Source organism: Apus apus, chromosome Z, assembly GCF_020740795.1.
Source record: "Apus apus isolate bApuApu2 chromosome Z, bApuApu2.pri.cur, whole genome shotgun sequence".
Classification (NCBI taxonomy): Eukaryota; Metazoa; Chordata; class Aves; order Apodiformes; family Apodidae; genus Apus; species Apus apus.
The window spans coordinates 68853595-68866190 of NC_067312.1; the positions used below are offsets into that span (position 1 = coordinate 68853595).

Consider the following 12596-nt stretch of genomic DNA (forward strand, 5'->3'; position numbering starts at 1 on the left):
CCGGGTGAAACCACCGGAGCTCTATGCCCGCCACAGCGGTGCCCGGGGTGCGACACAGACGGCGGGGGCTGTCGGAGCAGCGATTGCCGAATCTTGCTGCCCATCCCCGCCGCGTGTGAGAGCGGAGAAAGCCCCGGGGCCGGGGGCTCCGGCACAAAGGAGGGGTCCTGGGCGGGTGAAAGGGGGGGGAACCGCGGCCGTGTCCAGCGGGGGGACCCCGGTCCCTCCCCTCTGCCCGCCCCTGTCCCCTCCCTCCGCTCGGCAGCCGGGCGGGGGGCTGAGAGCCGGGTCTGGCGTGCGGGGAGGCAGAGGAGGCGAGGCGGGCGATGGGGAAGGAGCCGCGCCGGTTGTTCTCCGGGCATCGTTAGGGAGAGGGGAAGACCAGCGGGAAGGGGCGAGAAGGAAGAAGAAGGAGGAAAAAGGGAGGGCGTCCCCGGCCCCCGCCCCTTCTCCGCCGCGCTGAGGAGGGAGGGCGGACCGCGATGCCCACCCGGCATGGAGACCGCGGCGCGGCGGGGTGAGCCGGGCTGCGGGGCTGCGGGTGCGGGGCTGCGGGTGCGGTGCGGGGCTGCCTGCGGGAGGACCCCGCTGCCAGAGGGGCCTCGGTGCGGCACCGTGTCCCGGGGCGCTCGGCGGAGCGGCAGGAGCCCGGCACGGCCCTGGAGGCTGCGGGGACCGGGAGGCGCGGCGGTTCTGCTGCTCTTCCTCTCCCCCCCCCCTCCCCCGCCGCGTTCCTGGGATGCGGGAGCTGACGGGTTTGTGTTCTGCACCTTCAGCACCCCCGGAGGGGGGTGGGGCGGGAGGCAGAGCCCGGGGAGCTGGCACCAGGCGGGGGGTCGGTGCGGGGGTGGGGGGGGTGTCGGTGCGGACCCCGCCACATGGCGCGGCAGGGCTGGCTGGGGACAGAGCCGTGCTGGCAGGCACACGGTGAGCGCGGTGCCCGTGCAGAGGGGCTCCTTCCCCACGGGATACCCCCCCCCCCAAACCCGTTTTCGGGTGCTTCACCACCGCTTCGGTGGGGCTGGGCAAAGCTGGTGCCCCCCGTCCCCCCCCCCCCCCCCCCCGGAGGTGTCCGGGTCGGTGTCCCTGGAGGGGGGAGGTGTTGGTGTGGAAACACCTTTCCTTGCTCTGCGGGGAAATCCCTGGGCTGGCCGTGCCGCGGGAGCGGGGCCGGGAGCGGTGCTGCCCGCGGCCGTCGGTGGGGCGGGGTGTGCCCTCCATCCCGCGGGCACCGCGACCCCGGCCGTGCGGTGACACCCCCCCCCCCCCGGACCCTCGGGGGGCTGCGGGGCCTGGTGCGGACGCGGCGTGCGGGGAAAAGGCGGTTTGGAGCGGAGATGAAGGAATGACAGGCTGCGGGGGATGCGATGCCCCTTGTCGGGTTTGGTTGGACGTCTCGGGAGACCGGAGCCTGAGGGGGTTTTGCGTCTCTCTGGAAAACCGAGGTGGTGCCAAAAGGAATGAATTGCCAGCGCTTTGCTCCGCTTGGCTTTTAAAGCTCCCGAGGAGTGAGATGAGATTTCCTTGAGGTAGTACAATAGTTCTCTTGATCCCTCTACGTCAGAAACAGACGGGTTAGAGTAACAGTGTTGGTCCTGCACTTGATGTGGTCTTTGTGGGGGCATGAAGACACCTGGGACAGAACGTGGACCTCAGATGACATCCTCCCTGCTGCAAATGGGATGAGTACAGTGAGGCAAAGCAGAGGTCATGGCTCTCTGCTCAGATTTCTGCCTGTTTCTGCTCGGGCACAATGAAGATCGTTGCATGAAACCTTTCTGTTTTGTGCAGTGGGCTCTTGTGCTTAACTTGGGACAGAAGGGGTTACCCCTGAGGCAGAGTCTGCTGAGATTGTCCCCCACCTCTCAGTTTCAAGATGCAGTGTTGTCCAAGGCCATTGCTGTGGACCTTCCTGTTTTTAAAGTCATCTTACTGCTCCCAGGTGTGATTTTTTTTGAGGGGCTACTCCTAAAAAGAAAGACAGGCACAAATATCTAGTTTCTGCATTTGTCCATAGGTAAGTTTGAATGTACTGTACAGGAGGAGAACCTGTTTTGGAGACTTGGCACAAGAGGGGAAAAAAGGACATTTTCATCAGCTGAGGATCTGTCAAGTGCTGGGAGCTATGACAACCACTCCTTACTACCTCCCCTTATTTATTTGTATTCCCTCCTGTCCTCAACCTTCATTGCCAGCTGTCACGTGGCACATTTCAGTGTTGGCTTATGCTCACCCTGGGTGGAAAACCAGCTGAAAAACATGCTCAGCCCACGTGTAACAGCAAGGGTGATACTCATTGCTGTTTCTCCTCTGATGGTGGATGTTAATGTGTTTCAGAATACATAGGCTTACTAGGCAAACATGTGCCAGTTGTTGGTCCTTATTAACCTATTTTACCTGTTTCAACAAACACAAAAAGACATTCCCCCCCTATTTTCCTGCTTTTTTTCCTGATTGATGAGAAATCAGAGGAAAGAGCTGATGGGGAACCATATCCTTAATTCCTCAGCTGTGCAGTCACATCTGCTCAGTTACAGAACCTTTTGCCGGGTCTGTAACTGGAGACATCTTTTGATGGAATTGAGCGACTTCAGTAGCAGGAGGAGGTTTTTGAATGCGCAGTTGCACCATAGCTGTCTTTTTTATACTTCTGATATTGTACCCTCCATTTCTTTGACATTAAAAACTTCCAATTTTTTTTCCTTCGCTCACCCTTTCCTGCTTCTTTCTTGAGTGGTAGGCATCTAGATGCACTTCGTTGTTTTGAGGACTTTTTTAAATCAGGAAACTTTTCCATAACTGTTACTTCATGAGATAGTATGTCAAACTGATTAGTCTACTTTCTAGTAGATTTTTCTTCCCAATTTTTTCTTTTTATTTTCTTTTTCTTTCCCAATTTTTCTTCTTAACACTTTCTGCAGCCACAAATATCTTGCAGTTCTGCAGATAAATATAACAGCATGGAGGAGGTGTGTTTTTTGAGTTGTGTTCAGCAGGACTTATTGTGAGTATCACTTTAACTGGGGTTTTATTGTGAAATTGTCAGTTACCATGGAACTGGGCTGTCAAGATATGCAGTCTTCCCTAATGGAAAATAGTTACATATCATCAGTGCTTGAAATAAGCTGGTTTTTTTTGTTTGTTTGTTTGTTTTTTTAATCCACTTGTGCTGACCTTCTTGAGGTTGAAGTTATGGCAAAACACTAGCTTTGTAACTTGGTGACTTTTCAAGAGATCTGTCTTGAAGATGATTTTCCCTTGTCATTGATTCCTAAAGGTAGAACAAAGACAAATTCTGTAGCGCTGATGCCAGAAGCCTTTGTCAGCTTGTTGCCTCTCTCTCCTGGTTTATGCCAAACAAATCTTGTTATACAGTCAGTTTTCCTCTAGTTTTCACAAAAGCCTGCTGAAATCAGCTGTACCACCTTGTTCTGAGACTGGAATCAGTCATTATTTCTTAGGAAGTGAGAACACCCCTGCTTACAACAGCTGAAGTCTTGAGGACTTTGCCTGGTTTTTAGCCCTTTCTTTCCCAGGTGAGATACCCATGTGGCTTCATCAGGTTCAGTTTTGTTCTGCCAGCTTGGTTGGCAGTGGGAGGTTAGTTCTCCAGAAGTTGCTGCATGATGTCTGTTGAGGCTGTAAATGAGGGGTCTGCAATGCTCTGTGCTTTGAATTTCCCAACTCTGGAGCAAATCATCTCTCTTCAGATAGCCTGGCTTGATTTTACACTATGTTCTGCAGTTGTAGCCCTGCAGTATTCACAGGTCATGCTTTCAGGATTTTGTTTTATCTTGCTTTGGTTGTTTAAATCTGCTCACATACAGAAAAGACTGGGTACAAATGTATCTGCAAACCCAGTTGTTCTCTGAACACCCAAAGCTCCCGGAGTTTTTAATAGGTCTAAGTTTGGATGGGACATAAACACAAAACTAAGGACCAACACGTTTATTGCTACTAGTGTGCAAAATCGGTGTTGCAGCTTGCTCACATACCCCCTTTTACCCCTTCAGGCATTGTTTGCTGGGTTTGCATATCCAGGGTGAAACTTGCTTTTCAATGGTGCTTTTCAGAACTGCTTGCTTGGCAGCAGCTGAGAGAGCAGTTATGAGTGGCATTGTTGTTCATGAGGCATGTCCTGGTTCTGGAAATCTCATGCTTTTGTTAAAATGATGCTACTGTCAGTGTCTATTGGATGGCTCAAACAAAGGTTTAAAAAGGGAGGGTACAGAATCAGTAGCTACTCTGAGTAATCATTAGCTGGTTGTTAGATGTGGGGTCAACATGTACCTCTTTCCTCCGTTTTTGGAAAGCCTGATGCATTGGTAGCCTGTACCCAAAGCACTGTTGAAGCTGTGCTGAACCACCTGTCTGTGTTGTCAGCAGTCAGACCTTGTTCTCCATGGCCTGAATCACCTCGAACAGTGTGGGGGCAATTAATTGCATTTGTAGGGAATGGAGGGTAGCATCATTCATGGAGTGATCTCTGTGGTGTTACCTGAGTTTTATTTCTAATAAGCAAGTGGACCACAGTCTGTCCATTCTCTTGAAATACAAGGTGACGTTTGTTACCCAGGTGGGTTTCTGTTTTCTTATTTCAAAAGGGTCCAACTTTGCTAATGCTGGGTGCAGGACATCCCATGGCAGTGTCTGATTGTGTCGTGTGCAGCTGCCATCCTTCTGGTTATAGTGAACATCATGAGGGAGTGATTGAGGATGTAATTAGTCAGAAAGAGGTGGCCACAGGTAGGGACTGGAGACAGAGTGGACTTACACGTACAGGACAGTGTTTTGATCCATTTTTCTGAAGGCTTCATGCTGTGTTGTTCCCATATCTTAACCAGGATGAGAACTGGCTTCAAGTCAGATCCATGTGCACAAACGTGCTTGTCATTGATTTGCTGTGTCCTCTAGGGATCTGAGGACCAGCACAAATGTAAAGGCATCCCATTCACTGCCAACTAACAGAGTTGTCTCTGCCAGATAGAGGTTTAAAGTTATCCGTGGGCTTGGACATCCTTTGCATTTGGAGTAAGTTTTCTGCTTTTCTTTGTTTAAAGGTGTCACTTGTATTTGTGACAATACAGGGTGGTTGTTTGCCACTCATCCTCTACTCCTTTGAGCCATTTGTTTAAATAGCCTTGACAATGCACCTTTCCTTTGATTTTTATTTTCTCTTTGTTGTGTTCTAGCAAGTGGAGGGCTGATTCTTTGCTCAGGAAAGTTATCCTATGGAGGAGCAATATTTAGAGTTAATGGCTTTTATTGATGACAGAGGATTTGCAGAATTCATGGCAAATGTCTGTGAGACACTGACTGTTAATGTCTCCAAGTCCACTATTGTCTCTATTATTATAATATCACCAGCATTATCCACTACTATCGCTATTATAAAGGCTTTGTACAACCTGGTCTAGTGGGAGGTGTCCTGGCTCATAGCAGGAACGTTGAAACCTCATGACCCTTAAGGTCTCTTCCAACCTTAACCATTCTATGATTCTATGATCTTAGAAGGCAGAACTGATTTTAAAATTGAACTCCGTAACAATTGCTAAATCCAGCCTTATTCCTAAGCCTCTCTGAAGTCAGACACTGTGTAAGCTTGTGTAAGCTTGGTGCCCCCAGCATAGCCTCATCTGAGTGGTCCTGCGTGGCTACTCAGTTTGTCAAAGCTTATGGGTTTCTAGAGAAGCTGAGGGTTAGGCTCTCTTAGAACTGACCTGTTCAGTAACTCAAATACAGCATGAGATTTCAACATGAATTTTTATAGATGTTTCTTGTGTTGCTTTTTACTGCTTTGCTGAGGCACCAGTGAATTCAGAATCCTGCTTCACCATCCATCAGTTTAAATCAATCAAAAGGAGAGAAGGATGAGAAAAAAATCCAACTTTGATGGAAACACACGTACTGCAAAAGGCAGTCATATCGCATTTGTATTCTGCTGCATGCTTCTGTCACCCACGCTTGTAAAATACTCTCTGACAACAAAATGAAGTATGTGTAATTTCCAGATAGACAACAATTTATTGCATTTGCTGAGTAATTACTGGTAGCTCTTCTATTGTAACTTATTTGTCTACTTACTCCAGCTCTTTTTCCATTCCTTGTGCATGGAGAGAGTGTTCAACAGTGCATGACTGAAAGAAACTCAGTTTGCATTAGCTATTTGTTTTTAAATTGACTGAGATATTCAGCAACGAACTTGAAAGGTTTAATTTCATAAAATGCAGCTGGGATTTTTAGAGCATTCCGTGAGAACCATTTACAGGAGAAAGGAAAAGTATTGGAAGACTGGAGAGTCATCTAAAAACCTTTTCTTCCCTAAAACACCTAAATCACACCCCTTTGTGCTCAGAGCTTGCTTGTACCATTGAAACACAGTCAGTAAACTGTCAAAATAACAGACTTCTGATGGCAGTGCCACGTGTCATAGCAGCATCATAGAATGGTTTGGGTTGGAAAGCACCTTAAAGATCATCTAGTTCCAACCCCTCTGCCATGGCCAGGAACACTTCCCACTACACCAGGTTGCTCCAAGCCCCATCCAACCTGGCTTGGAAGGCCATCTATCCATCTGTTTGGATAGACAAAGCCAGAAGAAGTGTTTACACCGTCTTATGCAGGATACTTTCCCTCTTGCAGAGCAAGCCCGCTGAGCAAACCCCTGCTCTCCTATGCAAGAGCCGTTTCCTGCCCCTGTCCTGGCCTTGGCCCTGCTCGTGCAATCCAGTGCCACCTCAGTCAGACCTGGGGAGGGGCAGCTGGCACAGCCTACAAAACACAGGGCTGTGGGATGACTGCTCCAGTAGACTGCACAGGACCCCAAAATGTCATTTGCTTCTTTATAAGGATGGTGCCCACTGGCTGCTCCTGATGAAGAGGTACCTGGGGAGGTGTCTCACCAGCCCCCATGCTGGGAACACTCCATCAAGGAGGGAGAAAACCTGTGTGTGCTGAACAGGAGTGTTCCCACAGCTTTTTGGTGTGACTTAGAGGTATGTCAGGTATCTCAAAACCTTTTATAGTTTGCAGAACTACTGGCTGGAATCTACCCAGCTGAAAGTGGAACAGATTTTAAGGAACAGGTTGCTAAAAACTAATTCACAGTGGATCATGTTTGTAGTCAGGGTATTTCAGGATTTGAGTTGCTGGTAGAAAGGGGTCCACTTTACAAAACATGTGGTGATAGTTGCTTCGTAAGAGCAGGACCAGGTCAGTCAGTTCAGCTTTATGCTTCTAAAACTGGGCTGAGTCAGGGGAATTGCAGGTCTCCCCAGTGCAAACGTATGCCACAAACTGATGAAGGTTTCACAATCTTGCATCACTCAGACAAGTTAGTCTTGTTTATCTTAAGAATACAGGGAATGTTATTTGGAAAGATGTAACACAATTAATCAGTCATTAAAGACAGTAGGAGGAGGTAATGTCTTTCAGCAGATAAAATACCAGAAAAATAAAACACCATTCAGGAAATACACAGCTTCTCCCAGGTTTCACTGAGACCCTCCTGCTTGCTGGCTGCACGGGGCTGCGTGCTCCCAATGCAGAGACAGTCTGCAGACACAAAGTGGTGGCCTCGCTGTGTTGGGTGCAGGTTGGTTTTCTGTCCTAACGAGCATCAAGCCAAGGGCAGCCCTTTGCAGCAGCAGCCTGTGGTGTTGGGAAAAGCAGAGCTGGGTCATGGGTTGTGCACTGCAACCACATTGCTACTGTGAGGCTGCCAGAAACACAGGAGAAGAATCACAGGTGCATCATGATTTCAGGCACTGCTACAGCAGTGAATGGAGAGAGGACATGGTTCAAGTGGGGTTGTCACATACAGTAGTACATCTGCTTCTGCTCTTGTGTGTCCCCTGTGTGTGAAGCCAGTGACCCGGGTGTATGAGAAATAACTTGGGAATTTTTGAGTTTCTTAGGTAGATAATGGCAGAGGCCACTGCGAAGGAAGAAGCGGAGGGGTTTGGTGATGCTGAGCTTGAGCTTAATACAGAAGGTGTAAAGGCAATGTAAATCCAGCATAAGGCCACATTCATCTGTCCTGCCACCCACCCTAGAGGAGATGCAATACACATAAGCAAAACAGCACCTGGCCCACCCACAGGAGGTGGCTGGGTTGAGCTTTCTTAGGGGGTACTGGAGCTGGGCTGTGTACCACTTGTATCAGCCAGGAGATTCTGCAAGAGGGCTGCAGAATAAAACTACTTCACAAGTGTTAGTGTCTGTGCTACAAGGAATGATCTTTAAAGAGAAACTGTTCAAGGAGTACATGCCAATCATTAACTTGTATGACTTGTGTAAATATGGAGGAAATTTTGACTAGAACTGGCTAGTCTCTGACTTTGTCTTATGTGGGCAGTTTCCATAGCAAAATAAAATTCGGGAACATACAGATTTCTGCCAAAAATTACTCAGTTCTGAGAAGTTTTGGCCCAAAACATTGAGCAGAAATATTATGTGCACAATTTTTTTTTTTCTGTACTGTTTTTTGGAGGATTTGGTTTATGTTGACTTAAAATTGCAAATATAAAACGATCCACCATTTTTAATTGCCTTAGGGTTTTTTGTTTTCATTGTTTATTTCCAGTGGAGAGTGTGAGGATTTATCTATTTCTATGTTGTTGTTGTGGTTTGGTTTGGTGGGTTTTTTGGTAGCAGGAGAAGGGCCCCAGGGTGGTTCAGGTGAGAAGCTGAGAAGCTCCCCCTGCTCCAAACCCAGCCAAGGAGTCATCAGAGGGACAATGGATGCACCTCAGTGATTAACGTAGGAAAGATCTGAGGTAAGAGCTGTGCAGAGAAGGAGGAGGAGAGGAGCTGTGTTGGGGAAGGAGACCAGTGCTAGTGGTTGGTGAGGAAGAAGGGGAAGAAGGTGCCCAAGCAGAAGTTTCCCTGCAACCCATGGCGAGCTGGCAGCTGTCCCCTCCTGCACTCGTGGAGGAACAGGGTGGAACATTCCCTGAAGGTGACCAGAGGGGTGAACTTGGCCAGTGGACTTGGATTTTGTGGCCCATGGATTTGCTGCCAGTGGACTCTGATTACGCAGCTTTGGAAGACCCCGGAGCCAGGGGAGGTGGCTGTTCCCTGAGCAGCCCATGACTCTGTGGGAAGCCCAGGCTGGAGCAGCTCCGGACCTGGTGGGAAGGACTCATGAAGGAGAGGTTCGTGGAGGACTCTCTCCCATGGGAGGCACCCTGTGGGGAAGCAGGGAAGGTCTGTAAGGAATCCTCCTTCCTGAGGAGGAAGGAGCAGCAGGAACCACCAGCCTGTGAACTGACTCTAAACCCCATCCCCATCCCCCTGTGCTGCTGGGGGGAAGGAGGGAGAGAAACCGGGAACAAAGGGATTTGGGGCTGGGAAGAAGGGAGGGGTGGGGTAACATATGCAAGCCCTGCTCTGTGTGTTGTGTCCTGTGTGTGTTTGATTCGTGTGAAATTAAATGATTATTTTTTCCCCAAGTTGAGTCTGTTTTGCCCAGGACCTTAATGGGTGAAGAACCCTCCTTGTCCTTTGTCTCAACCCAGGAGCTTTGTCCTCCTCATCTCAGAGTGTGTGTGTGGGGAATTGAGTGAGTGGCCATGGGGCTGTTCCTTGGTTGTCGTGTTGGGCCCAAACCACAATAGTTGTGTTGGTGTCTTGAGTTTGGCAGAGAAGATTCTACTTTTGACTTTGGTATCTAGAGTAATCAAAGGGATATGGAGCTTGAAGCAACAAACCGGTGAAGGTCCCGTGTGTCTGTGTTCATTAACTTGTTCTTACAGAGATTTTCCTGTTTGTGGTTCCATGACAGAAAGAAGAGATAAAATAGGAGAGCTGCAAACTGGGTTTTGGGTTGTCCTGAGCCATAAGTTTTTTTCTTGCTAACAGGAAGAAAACGTAGTGTCATTTCAGGTAGACAATTTTTTTTTTTTTTTTTTTTTGCCTTGTACCACTATTTTATCTCTTTATGGTTTGCAGGTTCTTTCTGTAAAAACTTATTCACCCGGATTTCAATTTTGAATGAACCTGCTGGAGTTGTTGGCCAAGAGCAGCTCCCCACGCCTCTCTGCTGCTCTTCCCTTTGGATTCCACAGTTTCACTGGAAACTCTGGAATAGCTCTGGAAATAAAAGATTGAGACACTTTTTCTTTTTGAAAGCTGTAACAATCTTGTAGCCTAAGCATGACATCGGACCTCATTTCTGATCACCGCAAGTCATGGATAAGTTATTTGCCTGAAGAAATATTAATGTCAGGCTAAACAAAGAGTAACAGAAAGAGGCTTTGACTGGAATGGCAAAAAAAATTAGTAACTGTCATTGACCTTGTTGTCCTCCTGCCAGCTTCATTCTCTACCTAGGAATATATAGGTCAAGGAAAAGGTAAATAAGCTTGCTGACATTTTTTCAATACTGATAGCTCTGTATTTCTGTATATCCTTTAGGCATGATAGTTTGTATTTTCCAGTACATGATGATCTGCATTTATCTAGTGAAATGCCCATGTCGTTGGAATCAGCACCACTATGGTGCTCAGAGAGAAAACAAAGCTGTTATAAGACCAAGTAATCCATTGGAGAAGAAGCTCAGCATGTAATGTCTTTTACTCCAGCAGCCCTATAAACCTTCTTTCAATGCTCAAAAGGAATTGTAATTATATCAGATAATTGATGTTATTTGAAAATAGCTAATAGTTGTAGTATTAATTATTAGTTGCCATAAACTGTATTCCATCTCAGATCAGGCAAAATTAACTTAGGGGTGGACCTCAGTATCATTCCTGGTGATCTGGATTTAGGGCAAAATTAGGAATATGTTGTTACTTCAGCATGTGACTTTGAAATTTGTATTATTCATCCATGTCTAGCAGACCATCAACCAGTAAGACTTCAGTCCACAATGTCAATTCCCTCTTGAGACAGCACTTTTTCTTTGGTCTGTGGCTAATGTAACATTGCTAAGAGGGATTAACAACCAAAGGGGAGAATATGGCATTGATGATGGTGATACATACCCAGTGACTGCAGTTTTCCACCATGGACTTCACTTCAGCATTATCAGGAAGGAAATTCTGACCAAATTTGAATTATTTTTTTTTTTAAAGAATTTTAAGGGGTTTTTTTTCAGACTAGAAATAGCTACTTGTGGTTTAGGACAGACTGTTCCCTGTAAGTCTTTGTTTGCTTAGCAGAACTCACCTTGGCTAACATACAACCCTGTCTCCCTCAGTCATTTCTTCTTGAGAAACTAACATCTTCATAACACCTTCTTAAATTATTAATGTTGCCATCCTTTTATAACGGCAAGGCTTCATTATCTCAAGAATTCCTCCCCTGGCTTCATTTATACAGTGGAGACAGTTTATGCTGCTGTCAGAGACCTGGTCTGATGGATGTATCTCAGTCCTTGAGAATGACTTCATCTGGTTCAAAGTTACTCATGTGCTTCTTGGCTGAAAATCTCAGTGAAATGGCTTCAGAGATCTAAAATGCATGCTCCAGAGAGCAGGTGTTTGGTTGCTGTACTCCTGTTATGGGGCAGGAAAATATGCTTTTAAATGTGAGCAACACGAGTTCCAAACAGGAAGACTTAAGAAATTACAATTGTTGAAAGAACAGAATGATTTGTTGAGTGGTAGCTCCTTCTCATTATTCTTTTGATACATATTTCTTTGGCTCTTAAGTTCCTGCCGAGATCATGCTGATTCCTGATTCCAAGATGTTTGCCCTGGTATAGAGGGATAGTAAAACAGCTGTTCAGCTTCATATCACATTACAAAGGTCTAATCCTAAGTTTTACCATGGAGTACTTACTGTTTGCATTGATCTGATGTGCAATGATTTTTTAAAAAAAATCTTACTGTACAGTGGAAGAATAGAAAGCATTCATTTTAAAGATGCCATTTCTATTTCTTGTTATTCAAGGTAAAGATATATAGCCATAGCAAAATACTGACTATTACTGCTTGTAGAATTTCATTTAGCTTGGTGATCATCAGCAGGAGCCAGTCAATGATGCAGAAAAAAAAAATATGAAAAAGGGAGAAGTATTTATCTCAATTGTTAAGCATTTACAAGGAAAATAGAAAGGTAGGAATAAAATCTACATCTCTCCTCCTTATGCAAGGAGAGGTAAATGAGTCAGGCAGTAAACTGTATGTTAATCAGAACGGAGAGAGCACAGTGAGTGTTTCAAGTAAAGCTCGTGTCAAACCACAGGACAGAGAAGCACATTTTGAGATTTTTGCAGTCCGTTCCTCAGTGAAGAGCTAGTGTCAATAACTAATTGGGTTTTGATTGGCATGGAATGGCTCTGTGGGCAGAGGGAAGGAGAGAGAACTAGGAGGTTAGGATACCTGACTCCTGCTAGACCTCATGCCAGTGTGTCATCTGTATGTGTTATTTTGTCCCTTGTCCTGTCCTCCATCCTCTTGTAACAGGAAAAGACAGTTTTTCTCCTCTGTCCATGTCTGTTGCCCTGAAGCCAGACTTGTGAGGTGTCCATCTCAGGACTCAAAGCAGTCATGTTCATTGCCATCATCCTCCTCAACAACAGCTTATGTACCTTAGACACAAGCCTTTTTTGCTTTACATGGCTACTCTGGTGTCACTCTGTGAGTCCTGCA

The 12596-nt window shown here is 46.8% G+C and overlaps 1 protein-coding gene across 3 annotated transcripts in view; it reads left to right on the top strand.

Moving 5' to 3' along the window:
- The first annotated feature begins 298 nt into the window (after positions 1 to 298).
- PLPPR1 (phospholipid phosphatase related 1) overlaps positions 299 to 12596 on the top strand; it is a 115045-nt gene continuing 102747 nt past the window's right edge. For all 3 annotated transcript variants that reach the window (XM_051643353.1, XM_051643354.1, XM_051643355.1), the window contains exon 1: positions 299 to 517. The gene's annotated coding sequence lies outside the window, so the exon portion shown is untranslated. The remainder of the gene's footprint in view (positions 518 to 12596) is intronic.